Source organism: Citrus clementina, unplaced genomic scaffold (assembly GCF_000493195.1).
Source record: "Citrus clementina cultivar Clemenules unplaced genomic scaffold, Citrus_clementina_v1.0 scaffold_4, whole genome shotgun sequence".
Lineage (NCBI taxonomy): Eukaryota > Viridiplantae > Streptophyta > Magnoliopsida > Sapindales > Rutaceae > Citrus > Citrus x clementina.
Window position 1 is genome coordinate 15,750,805 of NW_006262274.1, and position 23,956 is coordinate 15,774,760.

The 23,956-nt window shown below is 30.7% G+C and overlaps 1 pseudogene; it reads left to right on the forward strand.

The window, feature by feature from the left end:
* Positions 1 to 12,701: 12,701 nt before the first annotated feature.
* LOC112099298 lies at positions 12,702 to 17,293 on the forward strand (annotated as a pseudogene).
* Positions 17,294 to 23,956: the final 6,663 nt, after the last annotated feature.

The following is a 23,956-nucleotide window of genomic DNA, read 5'->3' on the forward strand; positions in this document are numbered from 1 at the left end:
TCCAAGAGAAATGAATGGCTCTTCATCTTCATCTTCTTCTTCGTCTTCAGAGGTGTCAGCTACTGATGACTTTGACCGAGAGGCGAGGAGCTGTTCCATGGCTTTGAAGTATTCTTCTTCTGTTTTGGCGCCTGCCAATAGTGATTAGGCTTTGGACTTTTGGGTCAAAAAGGTTTGTTGGGCTTTGGAATGTGTTATGGTGGGTTGAAGAAGGCCTTTGGCAGAGAGCCAATCTCGGACCAAATTTTCAGTCAATTTTGACTGTTCGTCAAATTTGGACCACCATTTTACTCTAAAGGTTCTTTGAAGGATGAGTTGAGAATCTTGGGTATGAAGCCTAAGGTTCCACATCCATACCCATGGAAGGAAGAAATTTGTACAGAAACAGAGAAAGGGGGGAAACCTTTTCTCGGAATCAGAAGGAGTATAGTGGGCTTTGAAGAAGTTTAGACAATGGGTGGCATTCTGGGTTAAAATTTGTGGTATTGGGCCAAAAGTATTCCACCAATGATGGAACCAGTTTGGAAGGCTTTGGACGGTTATTTTTGGGTTAAAGAAAAATAACCAAGAATGAGATTTTTTAGGATTTTGGATAAAAAAGGTATTATACCAGGCTTGTTGGTAATCCTAGTAGGAATAAGTCCGACAATGAGGTAAACGTGTTTGAAAATTTAAAGGGAAAGTTTTAAAATTATGGAGTAGGTCACCCCATTGGTTTGGGCTCAAAACTTTTAAAATAGTAGCCGTGGAATAGGCTGGATCAGAATGTGATTCACTGAGAAAGAAATGTTTGAACTTAACTGAATCAGTGATTTCTAAAATGCTTTGATAGTAGGACTGGGGCTTTGTTAAATCCCATGGTTTAAAAAACCAGCCCTTAGGGAAAAACTTTGAAATTGCTTGAAAAGGATTAGCATGGTAAAATCCATCTTCTAAAGAAATGATATTTTGAAAATGGGTTTTATCAAACCAATCGGAGGTTTTCTTTGGAGGTGATGGTTGGGAAAGCACAATTTGGGAAGAATAGCTTTCACCAGAAACAATCACATTTTGAGAAGAGGGTTTTGAGATTTCTTTTGAGATAGGGTTTTCTTTTTCTTCTTTTGGGAAAATCTGGCTTTGGGAAGGGTTTTGTAAGGCGAGCATAAGCTCAGGGGACTTTGTAATGGAACTCATCCATTGTTTTACTTGATCATCAGAAGAAGTGGTTTTGTAATGGGCACCATGTTCTTCAACCATTTCTATCCAAGATTTAATAGGCATGGCTGAGGAAAGTAATTTTTCTTTAGAAGGGGTAGCTTGGGGTTCTTTAGAGGTTGCTCTAGATTCAGAATCTTTAAGAACAACTTTACCTTTGTCTTTCTTCTTTGGCGGCATTATCTGTTTTGAAGAAATTCCCGAGTTAGAAAATCAGGAATAAAATTTGTATCACCTTTAATATATTCAATATCAAAATCAAAAACACTTAAAATAGCTTGTCATCGTGCAAAAATCTGTTTTGATGCAATATTTTGAACATATTTTTCCAAAACATGTTTTGCAGCTTTGCAATCAATTCTAAGTAGGAATTTTTGATTTAATAAATCACTTTGAAATTTTGTAATGCATAAAACAATGGAAAGGATTTCTTTTTTGATAATAGAATAATTTTTCTGGCAATCATTCCAATGTGCAGAAACATATTGTACTATATGTTCTTTATCATTTTCTTTTTGCTTTAATATGCCTCCATAACCTAAATCAGATGCATCAGTTTCAACAATTTTAGGTAATGTAGGATTAGCAAGATATAAACATGGGATGCTTTTCACAGAAATCTTTATAAGCTTTACAACCTTGGTATGTTCATCTGTCCAAGGAACATGTTTTTTCTTTAATCTATCATGCAAGGGTTTAGACATCCTATTAATGTTAGGACAGAAATCAAGAACATAATTTAAACTTCCAAGAAATCTTTGTAATTGGGTTTTGTCAAGAATTTTATCAGGAAATTTATCAGCAAACAAAAGAGATCTCTCGATTGGAGTGATTGTTCCTTTAGAAATATGATGACCAAGGAATCTGACTTTTGTTTGAAATAAAGAAACTTTAGAACTGGAAATTGCCAATCCAGCCTTTCTGGTGGCAAAATAAAAAGTCTTTAAATGTTTGAAATGTTGATCGATAGAATTTGAAAATATCAATACATCGTCAATGTAAACAATGCAAAAATCATAATAAGGATTATAAATATCATTCATAATTCTTTGAAATTCTGAGGGTGCATTCTTTAAGCCAAAGGGCATAACAGTCCAATCATACTGTCCAAATGGAACAGTAAAAGCAGTTTTGTAACGGTCATTAGGATGAATTTGAATTTGCCAAAAACCAGATTTCATGTCGAATTTTGAAAAAATAAGAGCAGAACATAATTTTTGAAGTAAATCCTTTTTATTAGGTATTGGGTACCTAATCCATTTTAGAGCGTTATTAAGAGGCTTGTAGTTTATAACTAATCGAGGAGTGCCTCTTTCAATTTCAGAATTTTTATTAACATAAAAAGCGGCACAAGACCATGGGGACCTTGACTTAACAATGAGTCCTTTTGACTTTAAATCTTTGATTTCATTTTTGCAATGTTGTTCCAATTCCATGTTCATCTGGATTGGACGTGCTTTAGTGGGGATTTGTCTTTCATTAAAAGATGTTTCATAAGGTAGATCTACCATGTGTTGTTTTCTGTCCCAAAAAGCAGAAGGTAAATCAGCACAAATCTCTTTTTCAATGAGAGTTTTGAAATCAGAAATCTTTCTTTTAGTGAAATTACTTTGTAACTGGCTTTCAATTCTTTGTAAGTTTAAATCCTTTTGTAAAAACATTAAATCACACTGTTTTGATTTAAGTAGGTTATTTATTCTGTTTTGATAAACAGAACAGGCTTTGACAATATTCAAATTCCTTGTTTTAGGTTTTTCAATAAAAGGGAAAACAAGTCTTTTGTTTGTTGCTTTGAAGGATATACTATCATAATTGACAGTATATGGAGTTATAAGATTTATAAAAGGAGTTCCCAAAATGATGGTATGATGAATATCATTTGTGAGGACAAAAGAAGTTTTAAAATCAAAACCATTATTATGGATTGAGGCTTCAACCTTGGAACTGACATTCAGTTTTGAATTATTAGCGGCAGAAAGTCTTTCTTTTGTTTTTTCATGAAATCTTTTGGGGACGATGTCTTCTCTAATGCAATTTAAATCGGCGCCAGTATCAAAAAGGGCAATGGCGTCCATTGCAAAATCATCAGAAAAGATTAAAGTGACTTTAATCAAATATTTTCTTGTGGTGATTTGTTTTAAAACAAATAGAAAATCATTGGGTACTGACTCAATGTTTTCTACTTTAATATCATCACCATCATCAGGATTAGATTCATTGTCTGAATTATCCTGCAATTGTTTTTGTAAAAGGAGTTGGATAGTATCAGAATCACTTTTTTGTTTTTCTTTTAAATCTCTGATTTCACATTTGATTTCTTTTATCTCTTTCTGAAGATTTTGGATATTAGGAACCGTTTTCTTTGTTTTCTTTTTATCCAAAATTTGAGTAAGATCATAAGAATTCTTTTTAACAATTGGGACTTTAGAAGTCTCGGCTTTATTAAAATCCAAAGTTTTCAAAAGTTTATCAAGATATTCTTTTTGAAGATTTGGATCAGAAATATGCTTTACAAGTTCAAGAAAAGTTTCTTGGTCTTTAGTCAAAACATTGATTTTCTTTAAATATGAATCAGATTCAGATTCACTACTGCTAGATACAGAGTCATCTGAGTCAAAAAGCTCATCAACTTGATATGGATCACTGTCTCCCGACATGGAAGATTCGGAATCAGAAGATTCGACAAGAAGGGGGGCTAATTTGGAAAGGATCTCTTCATCGATGTCAAGTTCATGAAGCTTTTTGTTCATCCTGCAATAATTTGCAGTATGACCTTTCATGCCACATTTATGGCATATAGCTTCTTTGTAATTGAAAGGGGTCTTTGGTTTGGCTCTAAACTATTTTCTTTTAGAGAATTTGGGTTTATTATAAGGCCTCGAAGGTTTCTTATAAGGAAGTTCTCTAAAATTACGAAAGGGTTTCCTAGAATTTTTTGATTTGTAATGTTTCCTGCGGGGTTTAGTAGAACACTCGCCATTACAATATTTGGAATAAGAAGTTTTAAAGGGGTCATAATTGAATTGTTTGCAGAAACCGCCTAATTCTTGTTTAGACTTTTTAAGCTCCCACTTAAGTCGTTTCTGTAATTTCAAATCTTGACAAATCTTTAAATCTTCTTTATTGACGAAACTGACAAGTTCACCATAGGTAAGCTCGTCATAAGGAATACGATTATCATAAAGGGCTTTGATGGAATTTCTTACTTTTTCACCTAAAAGGGTAGGTAATCCAGCAAGAAATTTTTCTTTCCAGGTTATATGATTTGCATCATCCCTTAGAAATAGTCTGGTGAAAAAAGAGGTTTTGTAGCTCTGAAATTCACTAAGTTTTCTACATCTTAAATTATGTAGTAACTCAGCGTTTTTATCCCGGAGGTGTGAAGGATCACCAATGAAATGGAGGGAAATGGTCAAAATAAGAGTAGCAACAGCATCCTGAATAGGGTTGTTGAACTCATCAAAAATAGGGGCTCCATTTTCATCGACTTGAATGGAATTTAGAATGTCTAATTGTTGCTGATTAGTGAGAAGATGATCCCACCAACCTTTTAGTTGACCAGTAAAACCGGCAATTAGGATTTCTGATATAGCACAATCAGAGGTTCCTGCTTGGGTTTTATAGGCATTGTCATCTGTTGCAACAATCCTAGGATATTGTATTCGGACATGCCGTCAATATTCCACTCATAGACAGAAGATGCATTATATCGGGATTGATTTAATGCACTTGGTCTATTATCTATTGCTAGATCTGGTGGAGTCCTGACAGTGGGAAGGGCTAATTCCCAATGGATTTTGTTGGCTTTAGGAGTGGGTTCCTCTTGGAAGGCTTCTACGTCCGAAGAGGCTATAGAAGTTTGGTCATCTTTCTCTAATACTCCAATCTTGCTAGATTAAGGAGTATCAGGGGCTATCTGAACTTTGCTAGATGAGGAAAAAGCAGCTTCTATCCTATCTAATTGTTCTCTAATGGCTGTAGCAAAATCTGACTTTGACTCTTGAACAAGCTTTTGGCTAGTTTTCGAAACCTGAACGGGTTTGAAAATAGGTTCCTTAAGCTTTTTGTCAGAATCCGATTTTGTTGGAATATGAGAAATTGATGGAACAGTAATGGTTGACTTCTGGATTTGGTTTTCTATCCTAGTCAACTGCTTTCCGATTGTATTTAAGTTAGTATTACAGAAATTATTCTGTTGGATAATACTACTTAAATTTGCCTCAGAATCATTTGGTTTTGGAATTTTGTAAGGTGAAGCTCGAATTTGGACAGGAGGTTCACCGTGATCAACGGTTACACTCCGAAGAGGTGGGTGTTCAGATTCTATAGTTCTATCACTATCAAGAAGTTTCCATTCAGAAACTTTCTTCCTAATAGTAATAGGGTTTGACTCTTTAAAAGGATAAGAGACGTTGTTATCAGAAGAATATATTTCGAACCAATCAAAAAACAATATATGAACTTTATGAAGATTCACAAATTCATAATAAGTTTGTTGGATTTCTTTTCTTTGGTTTAAAAAATGTTTGAAAAACCAAAGTCTTTTTTCTTTGTTTAAATCAGAATAAAAATCATTATGCAGAGAAGTTTTATCTAATTCAAATTCTTTTTCAATGACATTAATAACATTTTTTGTAACAGCAGAAAATGTAGGAGATGTTGGAGGAGAAGGTTCCTTCTCTTCCTGACTTTGTATATGTTGATTACTAGTGTAGATCGGATGAGGAACACTAGTAGTGTAATCAACTGATCGAATGGAGGTACTAGGTATATCTGAAGTAGAAAACCTAGGTTGACTTTTTATTGACTGAAAAGGGAGATTTATAACAGAGGGTACTTTTGTAAATTTTCTTTCCAATGAAGGAATGCTTGAGCACGATGCTCTATCAGAAAATCTGGATGAGGTAGATCTCCTGAATGACAGTTTGACCTTACCATCAGAATACTGAGTCACATTTTGCAACTCTGTATTGGGCTCAAGTTGTTTCGGAATCGCTGGTGGAGCGGCTCCTTCAAGGATCCATTCCTCTGGAAGATTTACATCTTTCCATTGGATTGGTTTAGGAATGACCGTGTTTGCTTTGGACAAGTCAGTCTGCAAGAGAAGGGTCTCATCTCTTTTCGACTGGTATTTATGCTGTGTGCTAAATGCAGAAATCATGGCTTTGTAAGAAATTTTAAAAATTAATGCAACTGGGATAGATCCCTTAATCATATGATAATTATGGGTCTTGATTTGTAAAATCATGCTTTTTAAAATATTTTTGTCTTTAAGAGAAATTGTTATATTTGGATAACAATCAAAAGATATGGGACCTTTACATAGACTAGATTCGATACTACTTAATAAAGAATCATCAAAAGAGATGAATCGCCCATCTCTAAGGACAGCAAGGATAGAAGTATCCAAACCTTCTTTGGTCAAAGGTTTTATTCCTACTTGGATTAAACCAATGTGAATATATTTGAAATTCTTTTCTTTTAATTTCTTTAAAGATTTTTCTGAAAACAAATAAATTGTTTCAAAAGGCTCTGAAAGAGTTATATCACGTTCTTCAGTCTTTATAATATAATCATGCTTTAAAAGATCAAGCATTTTTGTTTTGTAAATCTTTTCTTTGGAAATTTTTGGAAGTTCCCAACAATCAATTGTTTTATCAAAGTTCTCAATAATGAATTCTTCTGAACTCACAACATGCTTTGACTCACTAGTCTTCCCGGAAGAAGAGCTAGAAAAGGACGATGTTCTACAGAACGGAGGATCCATGGTCAAGACCTTATGGTCTATTTTTGGTTTGGTCAATATGGCTACAGGTATGGATTTACAGCCCTCAGCGGAATCCTTATCCTAAAACGGGACTTACAACCAGTAAAAATTCACCACAAAACAAAACTTTAAAATAAAACACAAGATTTTAAACACGAAACTCTAAACAATAAAACACTTTCCTCCCCTTGGCTCTGATACCAGAAGGAAATATATCAATTTTATATATATATATATATATATTTTCGGGTTCAGATTTATCATTTTTAGTTAAATTTTAAATTTATGATTTTATACCCAATTTCTCATTCGGGAAAGGAACATGGTCGATTTTTATAAACTAATTTAAAGAAAAATGATAGATTTATGATTTTATTAATATATTAATATATATTAAAATTAATAATAATAATAATAATAATTTTTGAATAAATAATCATTGTAATTAAAATATAAAATAATTATTATGATAATAATTCATTGAGTACTTTTTAGTAATTTGTTACAATCTAACTCATTTCGAAATCAATTCCAAGATAAAATAAACACATCAATGAGATTCCAGTCCATTCCGATTTCAATTCTCGTAAGTCAAGTAAACAATTTATTCTGATTCTCATTCCTCATTCCGATTAATGACAAATACACGCATATACATACATACATATACATACATACATATATATATATATATATATATATATATATATATAGAAGAGTTTATATGTATATAGAAGAGTTTATATAAATAAACTAAATTTATAGAAGAGTTTATATGATAAATACAAATAAAAATCAAGATGCAAACATATGTACATGCAAGGAAAACTCGACTCAACTTTTAGTTTAATTGACTTGACCTAAATTTTTTGGCCTTTGACTCGAATTTAATGGTTAGGCTCGGGCCTAAATATTAGAGCCCGATTAAATTCAGATCAAGGTTTGAGACCTATATGCCCGACCCGGCCCGACCTGATCCTAAAACTTAAAAAAATTGTTATATATATATATATTAAGTTTATTATTTATGTAATAATACGGTTACGACCTTGAGTAATTTTTATTTTTATGTTACTTCAAAAAATTTCTGAAGCTTTTATATTGTAATGTATATGGGAGGCTACACCCAATTTTTAAATTTTAAATTAACTAAAAATTAAAAAAAATTAAAAGAAAGTGTGATCAGGCCTAGGCTTTCAAATAATCGGGCTTTTTTATGCTTGAAATTTTTATTTCAGTTATAGAGTCAGGCTCAGAAATGGCTAAGCGCGGGCCCGACTGGACCCACTACCATCCTTGCGAATATACTATTGATCCATTACGAGTTCATCAGTTAAATTCATAATCACTATAAATGTGTTACTATGGCTAAGCACGGGCCCGACTCGACCCACTGCCATCCTTGTGAATATACTATTGATCCATTACGGGCTCATTAGTTAAATTCATAATCATTGTAAATGTGTTACTATCATTCAAATCTCATACAATCTAAAATTATAAATATACAAAAATGGTTTCAATGACTTCCAAAAGATTGCCAATAGTCTAACTCTCTAATTTATTTCGCATAGGATATGGGTCGGGTCAACTAAGCTAAATTAATGTTGAAAAAAAGAAGCGAATTAATATTGGAGTGGTCAATTGGTCTTCAGAATTGTAAGAATTACAAAATTTTGAAAAATGACATAAAACTCATAAATTAACATTAACTGTAAATTAAACAAACAAACTGTAATCCACACATAGGATAGCTTGACAGAAAATTAAGTAAATTAATGTTAGATTTGAAAATTGGTCTCAGAATTATAAGAAATAAAAAAAAAAATTGAACAAAACAACATAAAGCTCGTAAAATCACATTAAGTATGAAATGAAACTAAAAAATTATAAATCATACATAGGATTAGAAGCATGATATAAAACTCGTAAATTGACATTAAGTGTGAAATAAAACAAAATATTTGTAAATCATACATAAAACTAGTAAATTAATGAAAAAATAGGTAAATTAATGTTGGAGTTGTAAATTGCAAGAAAAACTTGTAAACAAAATAAAAACTTAAAAAAATGACATAAAACTTGTAAATTGACATTAATTGTGAAATAAAATAAAATATTTGTAAACCACACATAAAACTAGTAAATTGATGGAAAAATTGGTAAATTAACGTTGGAGTTGTAAATTGCAAGAAAAACTTGTAAACAAAACAAAAACTTGTAAACAAAACAAAAACTTAGAAAACTAACATAAAACTTGTAAATTGACATTAAGTGTGAAATGAAATAAAAAGTTTGTAAACCATACATAAAACTAGTAAATTGATGGAAAATTTGATAAATTAATGTTGGAGTTGTAAATTGCAATAGGAACTTATAAACAAAACAAAAACTTAGAAAAATGACATAGAACTTATAGATTGACATTAAGTGTGAAATGAAACAAAAAACTTATAAACGACACATAAAACTAGTAAATATTGTTGTTAATAATAATAATAATAATGATGATGATGATGATGAAAATACGTGATAGAGTAAATATGTATCACCAATAGGCCATTAGTTATTGATATATAAAAAGTCTATCATAAGTACATAATAATTTTTTTATAGATAAAAAATTTATCACAAATTTGTCATGCTTTTATAATTTAAGAACTTTTACTCATGATTTATCACAAAACTCTTGTCATCTATTATCAGTTTTCTCGTGATGTCATAGCTTTCAAGGACAGTCATGGCTGAGCTAGCAAGCTATAGAATAGATTTAGTTAATTATTGGTTACATTTGGCTTTTCTTGTATTGTATGTGTTTATGTTTGTTTGGACAACTTTCTTTGTTTTTAATTATGGGAGGATAAGGTTTATTTTATTCCTCATAAGTCATAACTGGCTATTTGTTTTATCTTTTACTTCAAGAAATTTCCCTCATTTTGTCGAGGTTTGCTTCAAAATTTTTTACACTATGATCATTAGAGTAATCGGTGTCTTTGGGGCAAGTATATAATTAAAGAGACACGAAATTTATCATGGGCTGGTTCTACTTACAAACATCAAATAGAAAGTTAATTAAATGGTTATTATTTCTCTAACTCTAAACATCATATTAATTAGAAATAACTTAACCTAATATTATGCATCATCAATTACATAATAAAAAACGCTCCTGACTTATTCCACTGCTAAGAAGATATAAAAAATTGTTTTGCACCATATCTTCAAATTCAAAGTATTTATTATTGCTGGAGTTGGTAAATCTGGTAAATCTTTAAAGAGTAATGATACAGCCACAAACTCTTGTACAAACTTATTTTGTACAAACTGATATGGCATGATAAGATTGGTTGAATTAAATATTACTTGGCCCACATGATTTATTTTTATTAATTTATATTTTCATTCAACCAATGAATTAATGTCACGTCAGTTTGTACAAAATAAGTTTGTACAAGAGTTTGTAGCTGTATCATTACTCATCTTTAAATGAGTAAAATGATTAAAACAAGGGAAAATAACACGGAGACCCCCAACATTTAGACAAGAGACACAAAATCTCTTAATATTTTAAAAAAGACATTCAGATCCTCATTTATTAACGGAAATTATTTTTTAACAGAAATTATAATTTTTAACATGTAATTACCATTATACCCTTCTAGCACATTAAAAAATAATTGTTCATTGTCCGATTTATCCTTATATTATTAATAAAATTACAAATATGCCTTCATTGCTCAATTTCTCTATTTAATTTTTTGTCAAATTTTCTCTTCAAGCCAAATAAATTTAATCCATTGCTCAAGAATAAAAATAAATAAAATTGGTTATTAATGCCATAAAAATAACAATTCTTCATATGTCAATCATTTAAACTTGTATAATCAACAAAAAAAAAATAGTTACAACAATAATTACAAAATCTTAATTGTACTAAATAACATATCGAATAGACATAAAAACCACAAATCCAGTAAACATAACAAAAAATTCTTATATCATAATATTGTATCAAATTGGTACTGGTAAACATTACAACAATAACCATAATATTTTTTGAAAAAAAAAACATAATATGTTCACAAATTTGTATGACAACTCTAACTACTAGCTTGTGAGCTTCCTCTCATAGCTTGTGTGGTTGTTGCTGCCCGATTAGTGTATAAATATTAGTATATAAGCTTTATTTTTATATAAAAACCTAAAGAAAAAAAAAATTAAGCACAAAATTCACATGCTCCAAGACCATTAAAAAACAAATGCATAATATCTCACCTAGGTAGCATTCTAACCCAACTAATTAGATATAACAAAATAAAATTGATTCATTTATTCCATGGACATCTAAAAATTGATAAAAAAGAAATAACAAAAGTAATTAGTAAGAAATCTCCAATAAACTGGACAAATTAAGAACTCTGTTCATCAAACAACCATAAACCAAAAAAAAAAAAATTCTCGTAATCATTTATTTATATTCTCGCACATACATCACATATGCATCAAACAGGCTAGAAATTTTTTATACCACTTTAAATCTATTAGAATTTTTTTCTCAAATCTCAAAAGCATAAATTTTGAATGATAATAAAAAGAAATAAAGTTAATTTCGTAAAAAAAATGAAAATTAAAGAGAGAAAAGTTAGTTTTAAGAGAATTGAACCCTGGATTCCGCAAGCAAGAGCAGCAACCAAACGCGGCTTCCTCGATCGCACGAGCAGCAGCCAAACGTGAGCAGTTCCAGCAGCCAGACGCGGTCTCGATCGATGCACGAGCAGAAGTTCCAGCAGCTTCCTCGATCGCGAGTAGTTCCGGCAACCAGACGCGGTCTCGATCGACGTACGAGCAGAAGTTCCAGCAGCTTCCTTGATCGCGAGCAGTTCCAGCAGCTTCCGACAGCACGAGCAGTTCCAGCACCTTGCGGCAGCGCGAGCAGTTCCGGCAACTTCCGGCAGCGCGAGCAGTTCCGGCAACTTCCGGCAGCGTGAGCAGTTTCCGGCAAACCGTGTGAGTGTGTGTCTGTTAAAGGATTTGTCTAAGATCTGGGAGCAGTGTGTATGTGTGGTTTGTTCGTGTGTGTTAAGGGTATGTGTGTGTTCTGTTCGTGTGTGTTAAGTGTGCGTGTGTTCTGTTCGTGCGTGTCAAGTGTGCGTGGGTTTTTGGTCAATTCATTTGCTATTAATTTGCAATTACGATATTAACCTTTTAATGATTTAACGAAACGGTTTTCATTAATAAATAAAAATTTAAATACTTTTTTAAAATATTAAAGATTTTATGTTTCTTGTCTAAACGTCGAGGGTATTGTGTCATTTTCCCTTAAAAGTTAAAACAATAACAATGATATGGTAAAGAAGAATGGTAACCGCGAGCCGCTGAATTCGAGCCATTTGGAAGGAAAAATTTTCAGGTGAAAAACAATGGTCGACCGGAGTTGGTAAATCAAATCGTATTGCTTTTTCCCATTGGTTTTTCAAGAATTTTCGGCATCGTTTTTCAAAACAATAAAAAATAAAAAATCGCGATTGTCATGTTTCAGTTTTCTCTTCCGTTTTATAATTTTTTTAGTCTGTCTAAATCAATGGGATTTTTTCGGTGGGCTTTTTGATGAAGAAATTATTGCGGCTTGCCACGGGTGTTCATGCACTGGACATCTATTTATTGACTCTTTTTGGCTCCAAACTCTTGTCAATCCCATCGCACAATAGAGTTATCGCTTACTGGGAGGACGAAAATCATGCTTCAATTGCTTGCCATTTCCAGCTTCTCTCCAAAATACCATCCTTATGTACAACATTCCCGTAAGTCTCTCGTTTCCCCATGAGTGTCCTGTTCCATTCTGAGTCTCTCGTACCCGCTGTCGAGTTATGCTGAACTAACTACCAATCATAATATTATAAAAATTTCATCACTAAAGTTTTGCTCAACGACAAGGATCCTCTCCGTATCTTTTATTCTCTCATTTATTATTTCCTTTCCTTGTTTAATGAGTAGTTAAGATTGAGTTTTGTTTTTATTTTTCACTTTATTTACATTCAAGCCAATTTTTTTTCGGCCGCCTTAGGAACGCAAGAAGAGAGGAAAAAAATAAAAAATCCATGCATAGTACAGTAATTCTGCTAGTGCTAGGCAACAGTATTGCACGCGTACTATCCTTTGCTTGTTTCTACCAATAAAAACTAGCTGGTTAATTTTAATTGGTGAAAGGTCACATTTTGAATACCCTTTTAACATTATAATTTTTCTGTAATTAACCATGGCCATTTCAGGTTGCGTTAAAACGCACCAGCCGCCGGCGACGCATATTCATGGCGTTCTAAACAATGGTCAAGGCAAGAAGTACGCTGTCAAATGCTCGGAAAATTCATTTTATCGTACCAATAAAATTACTGAGAGAAACGACGTCGTCTACAAGCCGTTCAACAAAAATGACCATTTTCCCGCCGTCACGTTGCAACATGGTTATGCATCAAAATCTGAAGATGGAGATGAGAATTCAAAGAATGTTCTTCTCAAGAACTTAAATGCACTCTACCGTTTTATCTAGCCATATTCTTGTTTTGGCCTTGTGAGTTCAGTCTACTCCATCATCTGTTCCTTTATTTTTTTTTAAATTTAATCTAATGGTAACCAATTCTCTCCTTAATCATGTGATGTCCGCAGTTTAAACTTCAGCCTTCTTGTTTTCTTTCCAAAAAATTAAAAAAAAATTACCGAACTCAACTCATTAACACTGAAAAATGAACTCTTAACACTCGAACCTTCATTTTGAAGAGGAGAGACATGGTCAACTTATTAAAAAAAAGAGAAATGGCCAACTTATCACCAACTCAAACATATGACAATTGATAAATGACATATATGACCCTTTTTTTTTTGGTTTTCCTTTAATCAGCTTATAGCGACAACGTCGAATTCTCTTCTTCCGGTAGAAAAACTTGCTGACTTGACTCCCACCTTCTTCATCGGATTATTAAAGGTACGTAAATATAAAGTGCTAGAATGAGAGAATTACAAATATATATATTAATTTTATAATTGATGTTATTTGACGAGTGAAAACTTTGAAATAATAAATTAATTCTTCTTGAAATTTCAGCCTTTGGTGCTTTTACTACTGATGCACATTTACGGGACGGCCGTAAACCAGGTGGCTGATGTTGAAATAGACAAGGTACGTGTATTACTCTTACTTTGATGCTGACACAATATGTAATATAATGAACAAATTAGAGAATTAATATTCATATTAATTGCATGGAGTTTTTACATAATATGTTAATTAATCTCATGCTCGTATGTGAATATGTGTGCGTGTATAAAAAAAAAAGAAAAAAACATAGCTACATCTCTAAGATTTAGAAAAATAGTTATGAAGACCCTAAATTTTAAGTGAAGAATACAAATACTCATTTTTTACCATAATACCTCTTGTCTATATTAATTAAAAAAAATTGACTTCAAATTTTTTTATTATGGTCAAAGGAGGTCTTGATGTCTTTGTATTAAAAACTTGGAGGTCTACATAACATTTCCCCAAACTTTGAGTATGTAGATGTCATTTTTACTATATATATAATCATTTTTAGGTAGAAGTATTCTCATTTTTAAAAGATAATATGTGCATGTAATTATTCTCAGGTGCGGATGTTCTCATTTTGTTTTTATTAATGCGGACACGCTCTTAAGCCATATAATTTAAGAGAGTTAAAAACTAACTTTATTTTACGCACACAGATACATACACATATACATACATACATACTTTGCAGCTGTTTCTAATAAATCAACTTAATATTGTTTTGTCAAAGGTTAACAAGCCTTATTTGCCACTGGCTTCGGGTGAATTTTCAGTGGGAACTGGGATTGCAATTACTTGGATATCTGCATTGATGGTAAGCAACTGCCAACGAATAAAGCTCCCTATAAATAATTTCTGTTTAATTTATACGATAAAAAATACTATTTTCTAATTAATTGTCTTGATTTTTCACTTTTTAATTCTTTTTTTTTTTAATTTAAAAAAATAGAGGGATAGGCAGAGTACAAATTAGTTTTTGATACTCTACCTTTTAAAAATTCGAATTTGAGTCTCTAGCCAAATAAACTATTAATTAATAATCCGTTGAGGTTTCATTTCTTAATTAACTCAAACTTAGTATGTGAAAATGTTGCAAGCTAGGAAAAGGTTCTCTTTAATTATCGTTATTGATCTCTGTATTTATCTTCTAATTAAAGATGTATAGGCTTTATTTATTTGATTCACTGATCTGCATGTTCAGGGTCTGGCTTCCGCAATTATGCTGCGATCTCCACCACTTGTTTTGGGCGTCATCGTGTGGCTTTTTATTGCAACTGCTTACTCCGCACAGGTGAGCTCCCAAATTGGTTTTATAAAATGTATTTTGTATTAATAAAATAGTACTCGTAAATTATTTAAAAATTTTAATTTTGAATAACATTAAATTGCTGAAGCTAAGATATTTTGTGGGTATATCAATATTTTTACCCTGCGAGGTAAAATAATTAAGTTCAAACTTTGTCGAACATGGTTGAGAGACCCAAATCACAAAAATAATAATAATGACGATTGAATTAGTTGATTATCTAAATATTTTTTTATTTGAAATTATTAAAAATAAAGTGATATTTTTTTTTTATATAATTAACTAAGTTCATGTGATTGGTGACTTTCAATAATGCAGCTCCCCTTTCTTAGATGGAAGGGAAATTCATTTCTAGCCGCAGTCTGTGTGGTGTTCATGTGCGTACTTATTCCAGCAGTTCCTTTCTTCTTCCACGTCCAGGTATTTTAAAATTATTCATCTTATTGATATGAGATTTTTATTATCTCATCTTGGATGTGATAAAAATTTTCATTGATCAATTAAAAAAAAATTACGAGGAAAATAGTAAAACGTAAAATTTAAAAAAATCAACAGTTAATTATTTCTTTTAAAGGCGGGGTTTTTATGGGTTTTAAAATAATTAAGAGGGGGTAATGATATATTTCTTGAAACGACAGGTGGGGTTTTTATCACTTTCTCGGAAAGGATAGAATTGAAACGACAGTCCTCTTCTTTGATTGTAATAATAAAGAATCATACATATTTTATTAGAAATATAAATATTATCTGCAATAAAATTGATAATTATGATTTAAAATTACTGTTAAATTTTAGTAAACTATGTAGAACCAAAAAAAAAAATCTTAATTTTCTGTGTTTTTTTCCTGATGAGATGGATTTGTTACATGTACACAGAAATATGTGCTTGGCAGACCTATGGAAGTCACAAAACCATTGATGTTTGCAAGTGCTTTAATGACCTTCATATCCGTTGCAATTGCATTTGTCAAGGTACATTTATAATTATTCTCAGATACGATCTCTGTATTTTATAAGTGTAGGTGTCGAAATCTTTTATAAAATTGTAACACGTCGAATCCACAGTTTATACAATTGGTGGCTACTAATTAACCCTTTTTTTTTTGTTTAATTTGAACAGGATGTACATGATGTTGAAGGCGATAGAGAACATGGCATTCAAACACTTAGTGTCATACTAGGGAAAGAAAAAGTGAGTAAATTAGTAAAAACTTTATTATTATTATTATTATTATTTTATTCTTAAGGCCATAATAATTAAACATTGGAATTAATCTCAACAATCTATGATTGTGTTTCAGATTAATAATTATGTATGATGCTGTCCTTATTCATCCTTAATTTTCCTTTACATGCAATAGAGAATCAAATTAATGAATAACAACATAAAAACTGGCTTACAGATTTTATCTTCTTCTCAAACTATAAGGTACTTTGGCTATCTGTTTATATGCTCTCCACTGCGTATGGAGCCGCGGTATTAGTTGGAGCTTCCTCATCTTTCCTGCTAAGCAAGCTTGTAACGGTAATTAAGAATTGAATTATGTTTTTTTTCAAGCGTTAATTAAATTTAGCCTTTTGATAATATGTGCTCAAAATTAATTTTATCTTATCCCTCATATAAGATTTTTTTTTTAATTCCTTACAGATAATAGGCCACGTCACACTTCTTTTATTTCTTTGGCATCGAGCTCGAAATGTTGATCTGTCTAACAATGCATCAATATTTTCTTTTTACATGTTCATTTGGCAGGCAAGTGTAAATTAATTCTTCTTAATTAATTAATATGATGATGTGTTAAATATTACTAAATATCAAATTGATGTGATTAATTAAATGAGTTAAATTCCAATTTCCAAAACTAACTTCTTATTATGCGTTATCTCATAATATTTGCAGTTATACTATGTCGAATCTCTCCTTATTCATTTTGTTCGCTGAGAGTGAATGAAGAACTCGATGTCCCGGCTGTTGGTTCTTCTTATATATAATACAACAAATTTCAATGGCACTATTATTATTATTATTATTATTATTATTTTGTATCCCTATGATCCTTGCTTTAACTTTTAGCAATTGTTGTTGTTGTTGTTTTTCTCTTTTAATTACAAATGTAATTGTTTTGTGATGTATGAAATAATAGGTTACGTGTAACAATCTGTTATTATGTTCCCTTGACTAGGGTGAACAATTTTTTGTTCTAATCAATAAAACTTCCTCTTACCGTTGAGGTTCATTAAAAAAGAAGTAATAATCTATCATGGACATGATTGATGCAGTCAGCAATGTTCAAATAAAGATATGTGGGAGACTGAATCACAATTAAGAAAGAAATAATGTTCCTAAAAATATATACCAATTTGACTCTTATATAAGTTCTTGTAAAATTTAGTTCAAAATTTGTAATTTTTTAAATATTCCTTAAGCAAAAGGACAACTACATCCTTAAGGTTTAGGAAAATAGTCATGAAAACTATGAGTTTTCATTGAGGGATACGAAGACCTCTTTTTTACTATAATAACATTTGAATATAGTAACTAAAAAATTAATTTTAAAACTTTTTAGTAAATAAAAATGTAAATAATTTAATTTGTCTAGTAGGCTAATATATAAAGTAATTTTGAAAGTGTTAATTATTATATTTAATACTAATAATAATATTTGTATTTTCTATAAATAATTTAAATAAATCTTTGAATTAAATATATTTTACAATTAATTAAATATATCTCATGTATCACTTAATATTGAAATTACCTTAAAATTTTATTTAAAATAATTTATATATATATTAACATTATGTTTCTATTTATTATAAAATTTACATTACTATATAAAATATATGTAATAGATTGTAAAATATTAAAATACTTTTTTAATATTGAAATTATTTAGAATTTATATTACTATATTTATTTTAATATTGTACCTCTATTTATTATAAAATATTGGAGTCCATTTTTTTTTAATTAATAGAGTCAAAAGATATTATGGTCAAAAAAGAGTTTTAGTATCCCTTATTAAAAATTTACTGGTCTTTATGACTATTACTCCAAACTTTAGGGGTATCAGTGTCTTTTTCTCTAACTATTATTTTAATATAAATATTCTTTTTCTTATTGGTCCTTAACAAAATTTTGAAAAACTTTTGTCGAAATAACAGTTAATATTCATACTAATTTAGAAACATTGAATTTTTTTATAAAAAAATTACTCAGGTTAAAATAATGTGGTGAGTATTTTTATAGTAACTGAAATTATTACCAAACATAAAATTTAAACAGAAATAATATATCGAAAACAGTACTTAAGAAACTTTTCAACTTTAATGCCTCATTTACAAAAGAAAAACTCAATTTACAAGCCATCGTATTTTGTGTTGAGATATCAAGTCAAATATCAAAGAGACTCGCAACAAGATAAGAAAATGATCAGAAAATATGGACAAAATAAAAGAGAGCAAATAGTTTGAAAGTAGCAAGGGATGATAATGTAGTTATCTCATCTTAGTCCAAATTATTGACTAACTATGACAAACACTTGACAGTAAAATACGCCTTGTTGACACCTTGCGGCTGACTAAGCATGCTAGTCTAATACGACACACATTTGTATTGGTCTCGATATCTCTGTGTGCACTAATTTTGTCTACTTGAAAAAGATAAAATATCATTCCAAAGTCCAAACTCAGAATTTCCAAAATTGCCGTGAGCAATTTTTATTTGCAAACGTTGACTACAAAATCTAGAAATTGACCCAAGTTAATGCCCTCTTATTATCATCAAGAGACAACCTAGTCGGATGAAGAATGGAAACAAATTTTAGAAAATGTTTTCATTTGCAAATAAAACTATCATGATGTGAAATAACAAACATAAAAAAAAAAAAAGAATGAATGATATTTCGTGCGTCTGGAAATTAATTTTGTGTACTCCATTCAATATATCACTTTTTATGACGTCTCTATTTTAGACTCGAATGGCTTTTGTGGATGTTATTAGTGCACAAAAAAACTTGATTAAATTTAATGTTATTACCACAGGATGGAGAGGATACCACTTGAAGGTTGTTGGATTAGTTGTTGCAGTTGTAGCATAATAAACACAACTAGACTCAAGTTTCTTTAGAAGAAAAACACAGTTGTCTTCGTCGCAATTAAATTCAGCTTGATTTAGTATGGTACAACACAACTATGATTATCATAAACAGGTGGTAGATTCCCAATTATTCCTCTAATGAAATCAATATATATACCATTTATTCTTTTAATATTTTCATAGTACTCAATAATTCCTTTGGTACCATCATTTTACAATATTATCTTTTTTTTAAATACACGTTTATTCATATTTCTTATAAATTAAATAAATCATATAAATTGAAATCAAAGTAAAAAAATTTGCGTACATAAAATAAGAAAATAGGTTTTGGTATAACCAAAAAAAAAATAGTTTTTTACTTTTGATTATTTTTAAGTATTTTTTCTTACAATAAATACCATCGAATTTAAAATAGATAACAAAAAGTAAATAATGCAAGCATACATATTATATGGGTCATAAGTCATGTGTATGATAAATAAAAGAACTGAACGATGATAAACTCATAAATAAAATAACTACTTGATCCGTTTAACACCTTTATTTAAGATTTGACATACACTGAGAAGAGAGATTCTATGATAAATCAATATAATGTTATACTTTTTCAGCATGTTTGAGATGATGTACCAGACCAATAAAAATCTAGCAATTGGAGGTCAAATGAGTCTTCTAATGAGATCCACTAAAAATGAGTCTTCTAACGAGATCCACTAACATAACATACTAATTTTTTTGTAAAAGAAAAAAATTCAATAGGTCTCCTGATGGAATCTACCAGACAATATGTTGCTAGTAGTTGGTGTTAAGATGGTGCCCACGAGTCGGTATAAATTTTTTTCCTATTCGTCGCATCACAATGTCTACACTTGTAAGCAGTAAGCGAGGGGACCATGATCAATCCCATTTAATTTGAAATTGACATAATGAAAAACTTGGGTAAAGCATTTAAAAATCACGAAAGGCCACGGATTGTGTATAATTTTAGTAACAAAGAAGAAGTAGAAGAAGAAGAAAATTAAATCCTAGTCCATGTGGTCCAACGAAATCGAAATTTGGCCCAGCCCAAAATTTTTGGTAATGTCCCACACATTGACTCACAGTCACATACATAGAATAGAATAAATTTAACTAGTGGTGTTCAGAATCCAATCCGATCCGCTTAATTCGTCTGATTCGTAAAAATCCGATCCATGGATTGATGGATTGGAAATTTAAAAATCCGCAGTCGATGGATTGGATATGTATTTACTTCTATAAATCCGTAAAAATCCGTGAATCCACAAAAAAAAAAAAATTATTTATTTAATTAAAAAATATTATAAATTTAATTAAAAAATATTATAAATGTGACATTACATAGTTACATAAGCACTATAACATATCTTAGCCATTACCCAATAATAATATAAAATAAAAAAATAATTAAATAATCAAATATACAAATATAACTTGTAAAAATTGTAAAACAAAATAAAAGCAAAGTCACATGCACTAGCAAAAGCAATCTAACATAACGCCAAGTTACCAACAATTTACAAAGTCACCCAAAAGCAAAGTAAAATAATGCAAGTTACCAACAATTTGCAAACAAAAAACCCTAACCTTCCCCGTCGTCACACGCACTAGCAACACTCAATACTGGTTCGATACACTCTCAACACCGATTTGAAGGACGTCAGTCGCACGATTCCGGCTAGAGCAAGCCATCTTCTTCCCCGAGTCCATCGAGCCACTTCACAATCACTGGTTCCAGCCGAACAATTGCACTATCACAACCTTCAAGATCGCCACCCGTATGGCTTCTCCTAGTTCCCATCATTGACAGCTCCGTAATCACCACTTTTCGACAAGCGCAACAGCCCTAGTGAAGGATCAGATTGTATTTGATTTCAGAAACTTCGCCATTTCAATTAATTGTGGCTTTATTTGAACAATTAATTTCGGTGTTATATTAATGTATTATTGTTACTTTATTTGAACAATTAATCTTAGTGTATTATATTTTGAAACTTTGAACGTATTATTATAGTTTTATTTGAACAATTAATCTCAATGTGTTATATTTTAAAACTATGAATGTATTATTTTATCTTTATTTAAACAATTAGTTTATTTAAATTTTATTCAATTTTTAATTTAATCAGTATTAAATATTTTTTTTATATTAGATTTTTTTTATTTCATTAGTTCATGGTAGGGATGGCGATTTGGAATGAGATTGAGACATATTTTTGTCCCATAAAAAAATTTAGGAACGGGACTGGGACTTTTTTTTTTTTTATCTCACTTGCATACATGAGACAGGAGTGAATTGGCAAATTCTGCCACATCCGTCTCATTGCCGACTAAGAATGAGAATATTTTCAATTGGGATGGGATCCCGCAGGATCCTATCTCTTTTGGGACGAGATCGGGACATATTTTTATCCCAAAAAAAATATAGGGACGGGAGTGAGACGTTTTTTCATCCCACTTGCATATACGGACGAGAATGAGATTGGTAAATCCTATATCATCTCGTCCCATTACCAACCTTAGTTCATGGATTGGAGAGAACTAAAAATTTTTAATTCGGAAACTAATGCGCAAAATGGTGGATTGGATATGGATTAAGTTAAATCCGCATCCGATCCGCAGACGTATGGATTGAGTTAAATCCGCATTTGATCCGTAGATGTATGGATTGGATTTGGATTGAATTTATTCAATCCGTGGATTGGATTGGATTGAAAAATTATAATCCGCAAAATCATGGATCGGATCTGGATTAATGTCTAATCTGTAAAATCCGATCCGTGAAAACCCCTAAATTTAACATCAATTTTCTGGACCAACCTACGTTACAGAATATGTAACGTACACACCCAATGGGAAGCAGCACACGTGTCCTGAGGAGAGAGAAAAACCGTGCAAATGCAGGCAATAAGAGTTGGCTACAGTTGGATTTGTAAGTTACAGAATCTGTAACTTAGCCAGCTCCCAATTTTCTTTGTAAACCAAGTCATAGACTATCCAGATATCCTACGAAAATGACTTTTGAATCTTTGGACGTGGAGTGGACTGGGTGGTTTTATTCATATAGATGCCATTTGACTAGAGCTGGCAAAATTTAACACGATTCGATTATTTGACACGAACACGACACGAATAAATGAGTGTGGATCGTTAAATTTAACACGATTATTAAATGGATTGTTTTGGGTCGACACGATTTTTTTCCATGTCAGATTAAAGTTAAAGTTTTTGACCTATTTACCCGATCAATGACTTGATTATATTTTCTATTTTAAAATAATTTGTAGGTTTTTATTATCAAAACTTAAATATTAGAGATGATTATCTCTTTTATTTTTATTTTTTGAAAAGATGAATATAAGTACACTATTTTATTTATGTTTGTACAATAGTTTGTAAATGTTTGATGTAAATTTTATTTAATATATAGATATTAAGCAGGTTATTGGGTAACCCAATTATTTTTCTGTATCGGGTTTGGGTCTTAATATTTTGACATGATTATTAAATGAGTCGGGTTTAGGTCAACCTAAATTTAACACGATACGAAACTGATACGATACGAACACGACCCGATGACCCATTTGGCCAGCTCTACATTTGACAATATCACTAATTTTTGAAATTTTGATATAAGAACAGAGTAATAGAAACACTTTCTTGTTTTAATACTGATGTTGTGTTACGATCATAAATCTACTGATAAGTTTGAATTTTATTATTTTTGAAAAGTATAATTCTCATAAATAAGATATTTGATTCTTCTGAACTCACATCTAATTATCTATTCTTTAAAGTTTGTACCTTACAAATTATGTAAGATATTTAAGTCCCATTAGTAATAAAACAAGTAACCAAAAATTAAGATCTTGCATTTATTTCATAATATATGTACAACAAAAAATAATTGGTATGGTTTGTATGAGTGATTAGTTAATATAATATTGATCACAAACCAAAAATATAAATACTACACTAAAATATTTTGTGTTAATCTAGTATTAACCAGTATGAATATACAACATAAGTAATATAAATGATTATATTAGTCCACAAAATATGAAAGAAAACGAACCACGATTTTTTAAAATATTTCTCATTTCAAAGCCATCTCCCAATTTTAATGTGAAAGGGGTTCGTTCTCAAGATTGTTTGATATCTATCGATTATGACTTTTTATATAAAATGTTAAATAACTTTAACTTGGAAAATCAAATTACAAATGTAATGCGAATGATTAATTATATTTTGGTCCCACCATTTGGCTATAAAAACAAAACATCATAATTTATGAATTCTTATTACATATTACTAATTTAAACATGTGGGAGCTTAAAATTAAAAAAGAAAAAAAATTATTAAACAAATTAGACTTTATTAACCCACTTGATTATTTTAACAACTCACAAAAAACACTTGATATATATATTAAAAAAAAGAAAAAAAAACAGAAGTTATTGCTGACAAGGACAAATTTGCCAGTGG